Genomic DNA, 20,067 nt, shown 5'->3' on the forward strand with positions numbered 1-20,067 from the left:
ATGAGGAACACCTTCTGCTTCCTGTCACTCCCTGTTTAAAGCTGACACTCTACTGGGGACTTTCACCTTCATTGAATATGGAAATGGGGCTTCCCTGGTGGCGCAGTGGTTGAGAGTCCGCCTGCCGATGCGGGGGACGCGGGTTTGTGCCCCGGTCCAGGAAGATCCCACATGCCGCGGAGCGGCTGGGCCCGTGAGCCTTGGCCACTGAGTCTGCGCATCCGGAGCCTGTGCTCCGCAACGGGAGAGGCCACAACAGTGAGAGGCCCGCGTACCTTAACCACAACCACAACAACAAAAAATATGGAACTGATAAGTGCACAAACCCCGGGCATACATGTTATGAAGGCTGCTTGGTAAGTCATCTTTCCATGTTTCACTGAAGTCGATGGAACCGCAGAAAGAGGCACCGCAGTTGAAACCAGTTGTCTGGTAACCCACAAAAACCATCTTTGTACGAGAAAGCAGCGAACCCACTTTAATGAACCCATGGTCTGTGGGGGCTGAGGTGCGTTGCATTCTGTCCATGTTTCTGATCACAGGTGTGCTCAGAGCACCCGGAGGGAGGTGAGGCTGGCGGATGCACGGAACGGCAGCAGAGCAGGGGGCAGGGGCCCGGTGCCAAGGCCAGTTCCACCCGCAATTAGCCAAGTGATGCTTATAACTAAGTGGTCTCGACTCTCTGGACCTTAGTTCTGTAATGACAAAAAAGAAGTCTAGCTAGATTTTCTTTGTTTCCAGCTCTATGTTCCATGCTTCTTCAAACTTCACAGCTGGGAAGGACGAGAGTAAAAGCAGTTGACTGACTTAAATAAAGCTCCCGTCTTGCCGTTCCAAGCCCTGAGCAGGCAGGCTGGTCTGGCGCCGAGCTTCAGGCAGGGGATGTGGTGGCACAGAGTGTGGGCCCCAGGACTCCCCATCTGGCTTCGGAGACTCAGACGTCCCTGGGTGACAGTTCCTCACCATTGCTCAGACTTCGTCTGGTTTTAGAATTGACAGTCCCGGGCTCAGCAGGACAGCTGTCACCAAGAGCCAGCCATCAGGGAACATGAATGTGACTGGTTCAAGTCCACTCTGTGGGCATTTGTGGAGCCCCTCATGGAGCAGACATGTGTGGTCGCAGCCCTGGGGGCTTTCAACCTGGGGCAACCTTTACACCCCCTAACCCCCCCGAAGTTCCTTTGGTGACCTCATCACAGTCTACTCTGCCTTCTATTCTCTAAGCTTTGGCCACATTCCTCGTGTTTGGGAAAACCCTAAACCCATTGTTGCAGTAGAGCCTCTGTGTTTGTTGTGCCCTGTGCCTGCGATGCTGTTCCCCCTTATGTGTGCATGGCCAGCCTTTTCAGCTCCACTCAAATGTCTCCCCAGGGAATGCCCAGCCATCCCACCTGGAGCCTTCTCTCCGCACCCCTCCACCCCTGCCCCTGCGTTACTGTGCTTCACCACTAGCTGGCTTACTCCGTTCCTATCACAAATATATCCACGTTCTCTTTGGGTCTACTCTCCAAACACTCGGGTACGAGACAGATCGCAGAGACGTCTTCTGTCTGTTTCAGCATCGCACTCACAGTGGCTTCCTCCACGCTGGTCTGTGGGAAGCCTTCTATAAGTATTAGTTGAATGAATGAGTTTGCGTATACTCACTTCTCCAATTTGAAGGTTTCCTTACAAAGCCAGTTAACTCAATCACCATGTCTCTGCCAGGCACACCTGATGCCAAGGATGGACTAGTGTAAATCACCTGGTAATGGGGTCCGATCTAGGGGACCCTGCTTGTCACCAAAGCCTTGACCCATTTACGCTACACAGTGTCTGCAGAAATAAGGATTTGAAAGTAATGTTATGAATTGAGAAGGGCCCAAAGAGCACCGGGGTAACCAGAGCATCACCAAGCATGCACGGTGCCGCCCATGGTTTACAAAACGCTTTAGAAACCTTATGTCACGTAACTCTCAGATGAAATGATCATTTACAAGTGATAGAACCGGGGTCACAATAGCTGGGACCTGGCACCGCAGGAGCTCAGAGCATGGCGCCCCATGCTTGGGGTGAATTGTACTCAGATTTATTACCGGTTAAAATAATTTTGTATTGCCAACACTGGGATCTTCTCAGTGACCAGCCCTCCTTGTAAGGAGGAAATGGCTTGGCTGGGGTAGGTCCTGCTCCTGGGGCTTCAGGCCTGTCCTTGCCAGGAAGTTCCCTCCCCCTGCAGGGAGTGTGTCTGAAGTCACACATCAGCTGCAGGGCCTGGGACGCCCCCACGTCCCCCCCGGTCACTGGTGCTGAACTCCTCTCTGGCTATCACTTGTCCTCCCACAGTGGCCCATTGTGTCCTTAGGCCCCGTAGGTCAGAGCTTCCAAGTTCGCCTTCAGTCACATTCTGGCATTTCCTTCGTATTTTCATTTCTTTCTTCTTTGAGCTGTGGCTGAATCTCCCAAGACTGTCTTCTACAATTGGATCTACCTCTAGTCTGCCGTTAACTGCTGTTGCTTCCGTTTTCAATTGCACAGTTATGAGTTTTAATCTCTGTGCACTTTTTCTTAGTTTCCTCTCCATGGTTTCTTGCTCCATTTCTGTAGATGGCACTGACCGCTAAACCCTTACTGAGAAACACATTCTAAACATGGTAATGCACTGTGTTTCTTGCAGTAAATGCACTTTAGAGAAAGGATTTCCTGGTTTTCCACAGTGCACACATCCCTGTGAACTGCAGTGTCTTTGGCTTGCTCTGGGAGTTTTTATATTTTTCTCTGTGGGGCACCCACACCTATAGTGAAGTAAGCCACACACGTGAGTCTATTGTGGCTGTGGCTTCCCTTCCTGGGCCCTGCCTGGAGCCCCCGAGAATCTGTAAGAGTCCCTGCAGTCAGCACTGTAGGCCCTCACATTCCTTCTTGCTCTGGCTGAAATCCCCAGGGATTTCCTATAGAGGACAGCACCATTCCACACTGCTGCCCTCACACCAGACCTCCCCAGAAGTGTTCATGCCATTGGCTATTTACATGGAACCAGTATCTGGGCAGGGGGATCTTTAAAGATCATCCTTGGATCACTGTCTTGCCCAGGAGTTTAACACTCTTTTGCCAATCTTTTTTTTTTTTTTTTTTTTTTTTTGTGGTACGCGGGCCCCTCACTGCTGTGGCCTCTCCCACCGCGGAGCACAGGCTCCGGATGTGCAGGCTCAGCGGCCATGGCTCACGGGCCCAGCCGCTCCGCGGCATGTGGGATCTTCCCGGACCGGGGCACGAACCCGTGTCCCGTGCATTGGCAGGCGGACTCCCAACCACTGCGCCACCAGGGAAGCCCCTCTTTTTGCCAATCTTTGAATGCACCTGTCTAAGATAGCTCTTACCCACTGGCCACCCATGCATAAGGACCCTCACTCAGCACACACTGTGTTCACAAGCACCTACTATGTGCTGGGCATTGTGCTCAGGGCTGCACACCCTAATTTGAATCAGATAGAGTCTCTTGGCCTTAAGAGGAAGACACATCTTCTAGTCTTCTCTTTCCACCAAGATTGAAGCATCCGCTTTGCTAAGGGTGATGGTTGGAGGACAATAGCCACCCCAGGTGTGAGCCCTCTGTTGTGCCGTTTTATCTCCTGACTGTTCATCCCCAGGAAAGGGAGACACGGTCTGAAAATGGACATTAAGCTGATGCTGACACACACTGCCGGGTTGCCCCCAGGAAGCCCACCACGCACTGAGGGCAGACCTCGCTGTGTCCGCTTCACACAGGGAGAGAGAGTGAGGCTTGGAGAGGTTCAGAGGAGTCACCAGACTCAAGTCGTTAGAGCTGAGATGTGGAACCTAGTCTCCCTGATGTAAAAATCCACATCCTTCCACTCTACCCGCTGCTTGGATGAGAAGGTGGGAAATGACATACTCAGGAGGGCCTGGAGCCACAGATGAACAGCTGGGATGTTTGGGGGGATGTTTGAGCCCCTCCCAGCGAGCTCGTTCCTTGGCCCAGCAGAATCACATCTGCAGAGAGAGGAATGTTTGAGGACGTGTGTTTGACACAAGGCGCTAGAACACTCAAAACGGTCCCTATTGTAATCTTCAAAGAGAGATGATTGGCCCTGCTGGACACAATGGCTGAGGGAGGCCAGTAGGGATTCTGGGAAGAACTGTACAGTGAATTCTCTAAAAGTACGAATTTTAACGCTTTATAAAATGGGAGTAAATGAGTTCACTAACTACAGGTCAAGGCAGATGTAACTATTTTCTTTGAGGAAACAGCCACCGAAACCCTGGATCCCCAGCTGGGACATGGGAATCCACCTCCTTGGGCATCAATCCTGGGAATGGCCAGAATGTTTCCCTCTGAAGAACAGAGGAAAGGACCAAGGATGTATAGCTTAGGAAAGAGACAACTGAAGACTCACAGAGACCCGATCTCAAAAACATAAAGGGCTGCCATCGATTTGTTCTTCAGAGCTCTTTGACCAATGCATGGAAATTACAGGGAAACAAACCTCCACCTAATTTAAAAAACAGTTTTCTAGCAAATAGAAGTTGTTTCTTGCTAACAAAGAGACCCCTACCATCAGGGATCAGAAGGTCAAACAAAGGATTAAAGATCTCTGCCCATCAGGGATGCTTTCAAGGGAACCCAAAGGAATGCTGAATTAAATAACCTTGAAAGATCCTTCTAAAATGAGATTTCAGACCAATAGAAATTAATTTTTTTTAAGTACAGAAGTTCACAAGCCAGCATCCAAAGAATTACCAAATGTGACGAAATGATGAGAATTACCTTGGGTTTTGAGGAGGAAGAGATTCAAGATCCTTCCCACCAGAGAGAGTGTCAGTGGGGCTATAAGGGGTGAGGACTTGATGGGGCCGACGGCCCAGGGGCTCAGCAACAGCCTGACCCTGACCACTGCCCAGGGTAACTCCCGGCAAATTTCCTAATCCAGGTCTGCTGCTGTGTCTGAGCGACCGGGATGCTGAGAATGAGACACTCTTTCTCATGGACTTAAGGAACGGCAGCGCGTTTGGCATTGGAAACTCTTAGTTCTCATGCTTATTTGGCACAGACACAAGGGGCACTGAGGGTTTAGGAGTCAGCACCTGTTGGTTAAAAATGAACTGAAGGAGTAGCGGTGACATCAGCTCTCAGGGTCACAGAAAAGCCACCGGAAATGCAAAGCGCACCCGGAAGGCAGGTGGGGTCCCCGCTGTTACTCATGGAAGCAGCCAAAGTCCTGCTTTTGAATCCACTGGCCCTCTCCTGGCAGCAGCTGGCTCTCAGACTGACTGCAAGACGAGCTTAGAACAGTCGCCCAAAGAGAGCAGAGCCCCTGGGACTGCCACGACGGCGACCTCTTGTCTCCGGGCCTGCTGGGGCTCGGACCCCCTTCCTTCTTATCGAGGGCTGAGGTTCCTCCCTGGACTTTTCCCTCAACCCCATGCTGTGCTCTCAGACCTGACTGTCCACTTAGTTCTGTCCAGCTGCTCCCAGAACCTTCGAGATCCACCATGCCTGGCCTCACCCCTGCCTCAGGCTGGATAATATTTCCCCCCAGCTACTCAGGGTATGGCCACAGCTAGCTGAAGATGACCTTGGACATCCCTGGGAAAGGCAAGGCCTTGTCATTGCACATGTGCAGGATGATTACATTCCCACGCAAGTGACGGTTGAGTTGGGTCCCTCCTTCCCTGGGTAGTCTTCTTTGGACTTAGGAGGGAGTCAATCCCTCTGATCTTGACTCTCCAGGCCATTCTCAGGTCACTTTGGCTGGTTGTTGCATGTTTGCAGAATTGCCAAATCCTATGATGTCTTAAATGCTGGTCCTTTCTTTTGTACATTGACAAACTCCATTTTTCCATGTTCATCCATCCATTGACCACCCCCCTTCACTGTTTATTTAACAGCATTTCACACCTGCCATCCGTAATATTTCCCTCAGTTGTCCTCACTCTTTCCTTTCAGCCGTGTGTAAGCTTCCCAAGGGCAGGATCTCTGTGGCTTGGTCAGTTGTGGTCTCTCCAGGACTAAGGGCAGGAACTAGAACGCAGTAGGTGTTCAATAAATGAACAGGTGAATAAGGAATAAATTGAAAGGCAAAGCACGTAGAAGAAATGGGTATGATAAACTACCAGTTGCATAAAAATTATGATATTTTAATATTTTATTATATATGCATAATATTTCTGGAAATATCCTGGAAGGCCAACAGCAGTGGGAGTTTGGGGAGAGGGGCTGAGTGGGAGACCCTGTAATCAGAACCAGGGGTGGGAGGGAGATTTCTCCTACATATCCTTCTGAGTTTTGATTTTTGGACCATATGAGGTTATTACCTAATCAAAAAATCAAATATACTTTTAAAAGAAAGAAATAACATTTTGGGGGGGTGACATAAGTGGTCACTGATTACTAGACTCCAAGTTGCTTGAATCCACAGCGTTCTGCAGTGACACTGACATTGGCCACTATCCTTAATGGCCCTGCTTCAATCAACAAACAGCCTGTTAACTTTTTGAGGACAGTGATCCGGCCCAGAATGAATTTCCCACAGGGCCGAGCATTAAGTCCGGGCCTCTGAAACATTTGTGCTGGTGACAACTGTGAGGGCACAAAACCAATTTGTGTGAAACAGTCTATGGCATCTTCTAGGAATGACACTCAAGCCACAGAATGGTACTTTGGGCAGCAGGGCAGCTGCTCCAGGATGAGACCACACAAAGGGAGCCAGTGGTGTTCCAGCTCGAAGCCCGGGGGCATCATATCACCTTCTTGGGCAAGGATGTTCCTCGCTATAAACCGAGGGGCCCACAGAATCTATGGCTACATTGTTCCAGGTACTTTAAAGCTCCGTCAGTTATAACCTCCAAATAAAACCAAACCTGGATCAAACTTTATTTCATGTGAACATTTTATCATAGTTATAAACCCTGTCAAGGCTTGAAAGTGCTGTGCCATTACATTTATCCACACTACAGATGGAATGCCAGGGAGGGGATGAGTCCCGTGTTGGTTTTGCTTTATCACCAGCACACTAAGACATGAAATAGCCCCCATTTTCTAAGTGTGCCAGAAGACACATTTAATTCTGTCTTCTCACTGGGGCCTACTAGTACGTTGAACTAAAATATTTTCCCACAGCATCTTGAATCATCAGTTAACAGTCTAAACTTTTCTTGACCTGGGTATTATTTTTTGACCTAAATCAGAATTAGAGGGGTACAGGTAAGCTATTCTAGCCCCAGGGTTCTCACCCCTGGCTACATATAGGACCTTCAAAACTCTGCTGGCTAGTTCTCCACCTCTGAGCAACAGGAAACAAACCTTGTGATGGGCACCGAGCTTGGGGGTTTAGAAATGATTTCCTAAGTGAATCTGTTGCACAGCAAGAGTTTACCACAACCGTGGACATAAACTAGGGTTTCTTGCAAGAAATGGGCATGCAAGTTCCCTGGGGATCTGGTTAACGTGTACCTTCTGGGTCAATAAGTCTGGGGCCTGAGAATCTGCATTTCTCAAAGCCCCTGGGTGAGACCCACAGTGCTGCTCCCACAAGGCCCACTGAGTAGGGGCAGAGGTCCTCCACACCAAGGCAGGGTCTCATCACACTCCCTGAGCATGCTGACAGCCGCACGGGACTCGCCCTGGGTTGGAGCAGGTCCCCCTTGAGTCGTCCTCTCTCCCCATGTCTGTGATGTCCCTATGGAGACATGATGGCTCTGCCCTGCCATCAGGAGCAGTCGCTACTCTTCCCTCAGTGAGTGACTTGTAAGGAAGTCGATATGGAAGTCTTGTACTGAAGTCAATGCCACCAAGTGGGAGAGCTGAGTCAGAGGTTGAAAAAAATGTACTAATGATGGGTACACCCCGAATCATGCTGGACCAATGGGCAACCCCTCCCATGGCTTCACGGCCAGCAGCCTTTTCCTAAGACTGTCATGCCCTGTACAAAGGAATCACTCTGGGTCATGAGCAGCTGGATGATCAGCTTGAGCCCATGATAAGGAAATTACATCTTAGAAGGCTTCGGCCAACATGCAATTTACAGTATATTTAACACCTCATTGGTGTTGATATGAGTAGTTGCTGGGAAGCCAGTGAAACAGTTTTTGCAAGGGTGAGATGGGCTGGATACCATTATACAGAGGAAAACTACATCTTTTCCAGCCTTATCCTGACTGGCAATATTTGCAACCTTCACCAAGTATTTGAGAAACCAGAGAACCTTGATTAAATAATATTGAGAACTTTTCAGCAAAACGGAGAGAGAATAAGATCAGAACAAAAAAACATATCAGCTGCCTTCCCTATGGCAGCATGGGTGAGAAAGACCCTACTTTTGGGTTAAAGCCAGCCCTGATGGTGGGGTTGGAGATGAGAGGGAGGGAACACAAGCACACGAGCCACAAGCTACAGCCCTCGCCTGGTCTCCCCCTGCCCGTCAGCCACCGGAAACAACTGGAGGGTGCCCCTCTCCCACCCCCAGAGTGTTAACCTCCAGGGGCTGCACGAGACATGCAGCCTTTCAGTACAACTTAAAGATCACAAAATAACCTCAGTGTAAGCTGCCAAGGCAGACACAGAGGTGTCCAAGATAACTTAAAAAGAGTGCTGCTTGTATAACTCAATATCAAAAAAACAAACAACCCAATCAAAAAATGGGCATAAGATCTAAACAGACATTTCTCCAAAGAAGACATACAGAGGGCCAACAGGCACATGAAAAGATGCTCAGCATCACTATTAGAAAAATGTAAATCAAACTACAATGAGGTACCACCTCACACCAGTCAGAATGGGCATCATCAAAAAGTCTGCAAATAATAAATTCTGGAGGAGGTGTGTAGAAAAAGGAACGCTCCTACTCTGTTGGTGGGAATGTAAGTTGGTGGAGCCACTATGGAAAACAGCATGGAGGTTCCTTAAAAAACTAAAAATAGAGTTGCCATGTGATCCAGCAATCTCACTCCCGGGTATATATCCTGACAAAACTCTAATTTGAAAAGATACATGCACTCACTGCAGTGTTCACTGCAGCACTATTTAAAATGGCCAAGACAAGGAAGAACCTAAATGTCCATTGACTGATGAATGGATAAAGAAGATGTGGTACATATATACAACGGAATATTACTCGGCCATAAAAAAGAGTGAAATTTTGCCATCTGCAGCAATGTGGAAGGACCTAGAGATTATCACACTAAGCGAAGTAAGTCAGACAGAGAAAGACAAATATATGATATCACTGATATGTGGAATCTGAAAGAATAATACTTATGAACTTATTTACAAAACAGAAACAGACTCACAGACATAGAAAATAAACTTATGGCAACCAAAGGGGAAAGTGTGTGAGAGGGATAAATTAGGAGTATAGGATTAATAGACATACACTATATAAAATAAACAAGGAATTACTGTATAGCACAGGGAACTATATTGAATATCTTGTAATAACCTATAGTGGAAAAGGATCTGAAAAAATCATATGTATAACTGAATCACACCTGAAACTAACACAATATTGTAAATCAACTGTACTTCAACAAAAAAGCACCAAACATTAGAAGAGCCCATTTTTTAATAAAAAGTTTATCTCTTATTTAAAATTTTTCAAGTGATTAATAGCAATAAAAATAAAATATTGATATTGACATAAAACTTTTACACCTGCGTCACCAACAGGACCATCTGAAAGTCTGTCTTCTCACCCTAAAGGGCAGTGGCTGGTTGCCTCCTCTATCTCCACAAGTCCAGGGCAGGCACAGGGTCTGGGATGAGGGCTGAAACAGGTCTCTGCCTCCTCCAGGATAAACGGAACGACACAGAGTAGCCATGAAGGATGATAAGGCTTCTTCCAGGCATGGAAGAGGGTAAACTCATTTCCAAAAGGAGTGACCAGCAATTTGGGACTCCCATCATGAGAAGGAATCCAGAAGAGTGTCAGCACATGGTGGGTCCTCAGTCAATGTTTGGAGAAAAATAAAAGAGTCATTATCATCTTCTGGAAAATAATTAGAAATGTGACTCATGAGCCTTTGATCAAAGAAATATATCCAAAGAGAAATTCCCAAAAGAGAAAGTATTTTATTCATCAAGATGTTGATAAGATAATCTTATGTATAAAGCTAAGAATTAAAAATAAATATCTGACGACATGCCATGGAAAACACATTCACTGAAAAATGTGTGGTCTTTAATAATGTAGCTTATTGGATGTCCTCACTTTCTGTCGATGGGACTGTAAATTGTTAAAAAGAATTCAGGAAATAATTTGACAACAAGCATCAAAGAGCTTAAAATATGTTCAAAAGCATTTCACTCTTAAGAATTGATCCTAAATGTATAATTAGATGAGGAGTTAAGGCAATACGTGCAGTATGTGGATTTAGGATTATTCATGATCGTTATTTTTGAAAGACATTGATGTATGGGATGGTTGAGAAAGCAGTAAGTATGATGGTGAAATTAGGGGCTTGGGAGGCGGACCGTCCACTGACTAGTTGTGTGACCTGGTCAGGGAATACATATGGCTCTGTGCTTACTTTTCCTCATCCATAGAGTGGGGTTAAAAACAGTACCTACTTTGCAGTATTGTTATTCGATTTTTATGAGGTCTTGCATGGAAAGTGCCTAGCACATAGCTGCCCGGGGCCGGGTGTGGGGGAGGTATGATAGATTGCTTCTCATCCGTACTGTGGGGTAGGCAAGTGGCATGATCACTGCTTATTTTAAAGGAGAACGCACCTTGTTAAGAGAATCCAGAAGGTTGCAGCCAGGTGAATCAGCTTCTTCTCCACTTACTCAGGGGCAGACACTGGGCTTTCACTTTGCAAATGATACCTCAGTTTATCCTCAGGACGGTTCCTTGATATATGACTCCATTTCCAGATGAAACCTCTGAGATCAAGAGAGGTTAAGTGAGTCACCCATATCAGAGCTGGGGTTTGAATCAGGTTCAGGCTGCATCCATTCAACAAGTATTTATTGAAAATCTACTTTGCGCCAAAGGATGGTATAAACACTTGAGACGTATTAGCGCACCTTTTCCCTAGAGGGCTTATCTCCATCAGAAGACAGACAATGAACCACAAACACTTTACACATGTAAAGTGTAAAGTGTGTTAGGAGGTGATGAAGCCTGTAAAGGTGGAAAAACGGCAAACAGAACAGGAGAGAGGTTAAGTACGAGCAGGAGGGTAGACCTCATGGAGAAGCTGACATTTGAACAATACTTGAAGGTGATGATAAAGTCAGCCAAGCAACTACAAAGGGGAAGACGGTCCCAGGCAGAGTGGATGCCGAGAGCAAGGGCTGAAGATGGGGTGAGCCTGGTGAGTTTGAAAAAGGCAGGAGGTCAGTGTGGCCAGAGCTGCGTGAGAGAGGACAGCAGTGCAGGTAACAGCAGAGAAGTAACAGATGGCTGGTCCATGGAGGGCCCTGTAGATGCTTGGGGACTTTAAATTTCATTTTGAGTAAAGTGAGGTGCTCTTACAGGATTTTGAATTTCTTCGTGACATGATTTGACTTTTGTAAAAAAATCGTTCTGGCTCCTAGGTAGAGAATATATTATGGAGAAGTAAGGGGGGAAGCCTGAGGTAGCAATAGACAGAGAAAGGAGTGACAACTCTTTGAAATACTTTGAAGTAGACCAAGTATAATTTGATGATGGATTAGATATGGGTGCGGGAGAAAGTAAAGATTCAAAGATGCCTGCTAGGTTTTGGCCAGAGTGAGTGGAAGGAAGGGATGGAAGGCCAACCAGGCTGCCATGGTGTACTCGGGAGTTAGTCTGGGTGTGCTGAGGCTGTGATGCCTATGAGACACCCCAGTGGAAATGTCACGAAAGTCATTGGGTGTATGAGCTGGAAAGAGTGTAGATGGAAGGGGGTACAAGGACTGTGCCCTGGTGCACTCTGACCTCAGGAGGTCAGGAAGAAGAAGAGGAACAAGCAAAGGAGGAAGGAACCATGAGGCATAAAATGCAAGCTAAAAAAAAGGCAGAATTAGATCTGATGCAAAGCCAGGAGCCTTTTCTGTGCTGTGGTGTCATCTGCCCAACTTGACTCCATCAGAGAGCCGTGGTTCCCTGTCAAGCTGGAGAGTTTGCTCACCCAGATCCCAAGGAGACAAGACAAAGTGGGGAGACAGCAGTGAGACACTGTCTACTGGACTAATACGCCATTAGGTTTCTTGAATAATTTTGAGATCAAACATCTCAGCTGAGGATAATTTGAGATGTATCAAGATTTCCCTCTTCACAGGGAGAAAAAAAGCATCTTCAAATTCTTTAGAAAAAAGTTTTGTCCATGGCAAAGAACATTATATAAATGTCCACCATGCCAGAAATTTAGATTGTTTTAGATGTGAAATGCAATTTATCAGCTTCAGTGCTGTCTGTATCCAAGACAACAGCTTCAAATACAGTAAAGAAAAACATAAAGACAGCATTACCAAGAAAATGTGCTCCTTTAAAATCCTATAAAAATGAATAAGTAAATAACTATCATTAGCTACAAATCTCCCTACAGTTAACCCCAGCATAGGAAATACACTTAGGTATTGTAAGAAAGTTAAGCCAAACAAACAAAAATGACAAACAAACAAGCAAAAACTGTTTGTCAATGACCATAAGAAAACTTGTTGGGATTTTGGCTGGGGTTGCATTGAATCTATAGATCAAATTGAAAGAACTGGAATTTTGACAATATTCTGTCTTTCTATTCATGAACATGGACTATCTTCTCCATTAATTTAGTTCTTCTTTGATTTTGTTTATCAGTTTTATAATTTTCCTCATATAGGTCATTACAGATTTTGTTAGGTTTATACCTAAGTATTTCACTTTTTTGAAATGTTGTGGTTTTAATTTCATATTCCACTTGTACATTTAATTTCATTGCTGGTATATGGATAAACAATTGAATCTTGTATGTTAACCTTATATCCTAAAACCATGATATAATCACTATTTTTTTTTTGGTCAGTTCTTCCAAATTTCCTTCAGAGAGGATCATGTTATCTGCAAACATAGACAATTTTATGTCTTCATTCACAATCTGTATACTCCTTATTTCCTTTTATCACCTTATCACATTAGCAAAGACTCCCAGTGTAATGTGGAAAAGGAGTGGGGAGAAGGGACATTCTTGCCTTGTACCTGATCTTAGTGGGAAAGGAAGTTCCTCACCATTAAGTACAATGTTAGCTGTAGGTTTTAAAATAGATATTATTTATCAAGTTGAGAAAGTTCCCCTCTATTCCCAGTTTACTGAGAATTTTTATCATGAATGGGTGTTGGATTTTGTCACCTGCTTTTACTGCATTTGTTATTGTGATCATGTGCATTTTCATTTTCCATCTGTTGATGTGGTGGATTACATTAATTGATTTTTGAACTTTGAACCAGGCTTGCATACCTGCAATAAATCACACTTGGTTCATGGTGTATAATTCCTTTTGACTTCCTTGGATTTGATTTGCTAATATTTGTTGAGGATTTTTCATCTATGTTCATTAGAGACATTGATCTATAGTTTTCTTGTGATGTCTTCATCTGATTTAGGTATTAGGGTAATCCTTTGAGGATAGAATAAGTTATGAATTATTCCCTCTGCTCCTATCCTTTGAAAGAGATTACAGAGCTCTGGTATAATTTTTTCTTTAAACATTTGGTAGAATTCACCAGTGAATCCATCTGGGCCTGATGCTTTGTGTTTTGGGAGGTTATTAATTATTGATTCAATTTTGTTAATAGATACAAGCCAACTCATATCATCCATCTCTTCTTGTGTGAGTTTTAGCAGGTTGTGTCTTTCAGGAATTGGTTCATTTCAACTAGTTTATCAAATTTGTGGGTATCAATTTCTTCATAGTGTTTCTTTATGATTCTTTTAACTTTCATGGGCTCTGTAGTAATATCCTTTTTTTCATTTCTGATGTTAGTAATTTGTGCCCTCTCTTTCTTTCTTAGTTAGCCTGGTTACAACTTACTAATTTTATTGATCTCTTCAAAGAATCAGCTTTTGATTTTGTTGATTTTTCCCTATTAACTTCCTGTTTTTGATTTTATTGATTTCCGCTGTGATCCTTTTTTGTTTTCTTATGCTTACTTTGGATTTAAATGCTCTTTTTTGTTGTTGTTTCATAAGGTGAAAAATTAGATTATTGATTTTAGATTTTTTCTTTTCTAGTATATACATTCAATGCTATTGCTGTATCCTACAAATTTTGATAAGTTGTATTTTCATTTTCATTTAATTCAAAATATTTTTAAAATTTCTACTGAGATTCTTTTCTTTGACCCATGTGCTATTTAGAAGTATGTTGTTTAATATCCATGTATTTGGGGATTTTCTAGCATCTTTCCATTACTGATTGCTAGTTTAATTCCATTGTGGTCTGAGAGCAGACATTGTATGATTTTTATTCTCTTAAATTTGTTAAGGTGTGTTTACTGGCTCAGAATATTGTCTATCTTGGTATGTTCCATGTGAGCTTAAGAAAAATGTGAATTCTGCTGTTGTTGGATGGAGTCGTTTAAAGATGTCAACTATATCCAGTTGACTGATGATGTTGTTGTGTTCAACTATATCCTTACTGATCCTTTGCTTGCTGGATCTGTCCATTTCTGAGAGATGGGTGCTGAAGTCTTCAACTATAACAGTGGATTCATCCATTTTTCCTTGCAGTTTTATCCTAAAGTAGTTTGACCCTCAGTTGTTAGGTGCATACATATTAAGGCAGGCATACATATTATGCCTTCTTGGAGAACTGACACCTTTATTATCATTATGTAGAGCATTTATTTATCCCTGATAACTCCCCTTACTTTGAAGTCTGCTCTGTCTGAAATTAACACAGCTACTCCTGCATTCTTTTCATTAGTATTAACCTGGTGTACTTTTCTCCATCCATTTACTTTTAATCTATATGTGCCTTTAAAATGCATATTTTATAGGCAACATATAGTTGGGTCATGTTTTTTGGTCCCCTTTGACAATCTCTTTATTTGGTGCATTTAGACCATTAATTTTCAAATTGATCATTGATATAGTTGGATTAACACCTACCATACTTGTAACTATTTTCTCTTTACTGTCCTTGTTCTTCATTCCTATTTTTGTCTTCCACCGCTTTTTAATTGGGCATTTTATATGATCGAGTTTTCTCTCCTTTATTAGCATACCGGTTATACTTCTTTTTTCACCCTTTTTATTTGTTGCCCTAGAGTTTGCAATATACATTTATAGCTAATCTAAGTCCACTTTCAAATAACATTATACACTTCAAGGGTAGTGTGAGTACACTTAATAACAAACAAATCCCAATCCCTTCTTCCTGTCCTTGTATCATTGCTGCCATTTATTTTACTCATACATAAACATGTGTAAATATATATATATTATATACATAAGCATAATCAAATACATTATTGCTATTGTTGTTTTGAACAAATTGTTATCTGTTAGATCAATTAAGAATAATAAAAATGAAGGTTTTATTTTACATTCACTTATTCCTTCTTTGATGTTTTTCCTTTCTTTAGGTAGATCCAAGTTTTTTTTACCTGTGTTATTTTCTTTATCCCTAAAGAATATCTTTTAACATTTCTTATAAGACAGGTCTACTGGCAACAAATCCCTCAATTTTTGTATGTCTGAGAAAGTCTTTATTTCTCCTCCACTTTTAAAGGATCATTTTTTCAGGGTATAGAAATCTAGGTTGTTGGCTTTTTCTCTCAAAACGAAATATTTCACTCTGCTCATTTCTTTTTTAAAAAATAAATTTATTTATTTTCAGCTGCATTGGGTCTTTGTTGCTGCGCATGGGCTTCCTCTAGTCATGGCAATTTGGGACTACTCTTTGTTGCGGTGCGTGGGCTTCTCATTGTGGTGTCTTCTCTTGTTGTGGAGCACAGGCTCTAGGCGCATGGGCTTCAGTAGTTGTGGTGCATGGGCTTAGTTGCTCCATGGCACGTGGGATCTTCCTGGACCAGGGGCCGAACCCATGTCCCCTTCATTGGCAGTTGGATTCTTGACCACTGCACCACCAGCGAAGTCCCTCTACTCACTTCTTGCTTGCATGGCTTCTGAGATAAAGTTGGATATGATTCTTATCTTTGTTCTCCTATTTTAAGACGCTTTTATTCTCTGGCTTCTTTCAGAATTTTTTCGTTATCATTGATTTTCTGTAATTTGACAGTGACAAGGTGTAGTTTTATGAGAATTTATCCTTCTTGGTGTTGTCTGAGTTTCTTGGTTTTGTGGTTTGGTGTCTGACATTAATTTGGGGGAAATTCCCAAGTATTATTGCATCAGATATTTCTTCTGTTCCTTTCTCTCTTTAATCTCCTTCCAATATTCCCATTATGCATACATACGTTAAACAGTTTGTAGTTGTACTGCAGTCCTTGGATATTATGTTCTATTTGTTTTCTTTTCATCCTTTATTCTCTTTGCTATTTCGTTTTTGAGAATTCTATTGATATATCCTCTGGCTCAGAGATTCAGCCAGCATGAGTTGGCCTGGGTGCAATACAATGTGGCTGACAGGAAGTAGACAAGCAGCAGCTCTTCCAGGACCACTTTCAGCACCAAGGGACGGACAGCTCCAGGAACTGAGGGGAGCACTAAACAAAGAAGGGAGAAGGGGAAGGCTCGCACTTTCAGCATTAAGGGACGGACAGCTCCAGGGGTTGAGGAGAACACTAAATGTGGAAGGGAGGAGAAGGCTCCCAGGAGGACTCACTCCCTTCTCCACTCCAGTGGTCTTGAGCTTCGGGATTTTGAGGCACAATTCAGTTAAAGAGAAACAATGAGGACCCACATATTTTCAATGTTTTTGTTAAGCTTCATTAAGTAATGACATTACAAAATGGCATGTTATTAAAGAAAATTTTAAATGCACTATATATGCACCATAAAATATAACATCATACAGTACAATTTCATGGATTGTTTCAAATAACTTTGCCAGTTTGGGGATCTATTTTGGACAGTGCAGCCAGAAGTGGACTCAAGTATCTAATTTCTCAGGCGTGTCTGGTAACTAATGTCAAAAATGCAGCATCGAGTCGGTGTTTTGACATGAATGGAACCTCCTTAACCTCATAAATTCTTTCTCACTCACTTTGGAACACACTGATGATTGAGAGATGCTTAGAAACCATAGCACCCTGGTCTGTGGTATAAAGTATAAGGCGGGTTCTACCCTTTCCACCCCCCTGCCCGTTGTAAGGCTGAGAACAAGGCAGGACTTCATCAGCAAGTCGCAAATCCTGCTAGTGTGGGTTCTAGAAAGGACACAGTGGGACTCACACCCCTTAGAGTGTCCCTCTCACTGTGGGTTGCTCAGTCATTTAGATAAGGACCTCAGGTTTATCTGACTTGGCTAACACAGAGAAACTATGGGTCTATCTCTGTCCCTCCACTCTCTGAGCCCCGCACTCCATGTGGATTTCTTTTATAGTTTTAAACCTACTGATCTTGAATGAACCAACTATTGTTCCCTAACTAGACTTGAACTCCTGGTACCAGCGTGTACATCTCAGCACTAGAACAGGTGTTATGGACATAGAAGTTGTTCAACAGGTATTTGTGGAGTGAATTCACAGGTGAGGAAGCAGTTGACAGCATCCGCCACTGAGCAGACACCTGAGAGGGACATTAACCCAGGGGCCTGGCATCAACGCCCACATTTGGTATCAGAATATAAAGAAAGAAAGGAAGGTAATTAAAAAAATGATTTATAGACCCTCCCCAAGTATGTGGAAGTGGAAAGCCATTTAGAGCCCAGCCAGGAATGGACAAACCTCAGAGACCCTGGCCCAGGCAGTTAGGTGGCTGTAACCCTGATTGCCCACCATTGTTCTCAGGGCAGCTACTTGCCCCAGAAGCAACAGGTTAGCATTTCACTGTCCATGATACATACAGGCTGAGACTCTGCCTGTGTCAGAAGTGCAGTTTCCTGGAGCTATACCGGTGGTCTGCCAACATTCCTCCCTGATTTCTGCAGCTCCCGTCAAAAACAAAGAAAGGAAAAAATACTCCCTTAGAAATAAATCAGTCAAAAGAATTGCAAAAGCTGTTTTGCATTCAAAGAGTCTCCTGCAGCTTTTAAAAACAGACAGTTTTCTGTAATAAGAGTGATGACTATTTTACAGAAGGTTAGCAACTCCAGGCCCTTAGTCCCAGGGACAGCCAAACATAACATGGGAAGGCTCCCCTCTCGTTCAAGCCTCCCATTTCTCCATTAAGCTGCTAACAGGTCATTAACAAGGGACCCAGAGCCGCTCATCAGCCCCGTCCTGCCTGCTCACCAGATAGCTCTGGAAGCCAAGAGCTTGGGATGATCGATAACAGCCCCGTCAAGTGCGCATCTCCTTTTCTGGGATACATTCTGGCGATGATATCTTGTGGGCCTGTCTAGGCTCACAATACATAAGCGCTTAGTAATTTTCTTTTGAAAGATGGATGTAGTAGATGCCCTTACAGTTACTTGGGGGTTTTCAGTGAGCAGTGCTGCTTGAATCAGTCACGCTGGGAGACAAAAACAAAGGACGGTGATTGTAGCTAATATCAACTCAATAGAGAGGGAGACATGCAATTACCCTGACAGTTACTGAATATTATTTGATATATAATGTATGCATATACATATACGTGTGTGTGTATAATACACACACACACACACAAACACACACATGCTCTCATGCTTCCCACTGCCCCTGCTTTCCTGAGATTTGGTGGTAGATGTGCTGTCCATGGAGCTCAGCACAGCATTGGGGAGGGAAGCCTCACAGTGAATGCTGACTCCATTTGAATCCCATCAGCGTGAGCCAGTGGGTGTGCAGACACATCAGCCGGCCTCTTCACTGCTGTCCGGGGCAGAGCGTTTGCTCCTGGGAGTGTCCATGACCCGATGTGTCCAGGTCATACCTCGCTCCCAGGTGGAGCTCGTGACCCTCATGGACAGTCCCGGAAGCACCTTAAACCAAAAAGACCAACACTGAAGGAACCAGTGGACCAGTGTTGACCCTCGTCCTTTGGCCCTGCTTGCCCCTTGGCTGCCCGCCGCCTCCCGTCTCTCGCACGGCTCCTAATCTAGGCACTCACGATCCATCCGCTAAGTTATTCAAGACTCAGACTTTGCTGTGTACTTTGGCTCCTCCCTCTCCCTCATTCCCCCCAAATTAATCAGTTGCCAGGTTCTGCCAACTTTCACTCTGAAACATCCCTTCATTCCCTTCACTGCCTGAGTCCAGGTTGTGGTCCTGTGTCTAGGTCACTGCACATGCCTCTCTACCATGCCTCTCATTATTCACACTGTGGTCAGCGTGGTCATGCTGAACTATAAAACTGGTCATAGTCTCTTTCACTGGATTCTCTTTGAAGGTCTCTTCTTGTGGCTTTTCGCTTAGGTTCTGCCACAAGATCTAAGGCTTTATATGGAGGTGGGGGTAGGGCAGGTGGGATTCACCATCTCTGTGAGGTTTGTAGGAAAACTTGCTCATCTTACCTTACATTGCGATGCTCACATTTGACTTCGGGGACAGTTCAGTCTGATTCTAAGCTTCTGCCAAGATCTAACCTTCACCTGAAATCACCTCCTCTTCTCCAGAATGAGACCCTACTTGGGCCCTTGTCTCTCTGAGAAGTTCGCAGGCAGCCCAGCCTGGTCACCAAAACTTGGAAAGAGAAGATCCTGATGCCTCCTGCAGACTCTGCCATTTGTAGGAAATGCACGATGAAGTTAATGATCAGTTTTTTAATATTCATGAGGTAGGGATGCATTTCAAACTTTCCAGCAGGCCTGGGCAGCTGTTGGTACTGGCACTTGTTTTTATCATGAGCCTGATAGCTCTTCTCCACATCAATCAGCAGATGTGATGTCAGTTCAGCTTTGATTTGTTCTACTTTTCTCCACAGAGGCGGTTGATGTTAAGTAACCAGGCCAGGTCCCCATCTCTACCCTGTTTTTTTTCTGAAGCCACTCAGTTCCATGTGAACAAACAGGAGCAGAGATCTGAGAATGTTTCTGTCCTTTGACCTCAGCTCATTTATCTGTTTTTCCCCTTCCTTAGACTG

The sequence above is a fragment of the Mesoplodon mirus genome, assembly GCF_964341445.2.
Source record: "Mesoplodon mirus genome assembly, chromosome: 2".
Taxonomy (NCBI): domain Eukaryota; kingdom Metazoa; phylum Chordata; class Mammalia; order Artiodactyla; family Ziphiidae; genus Mesoplodon; species Mesoplodon mirus.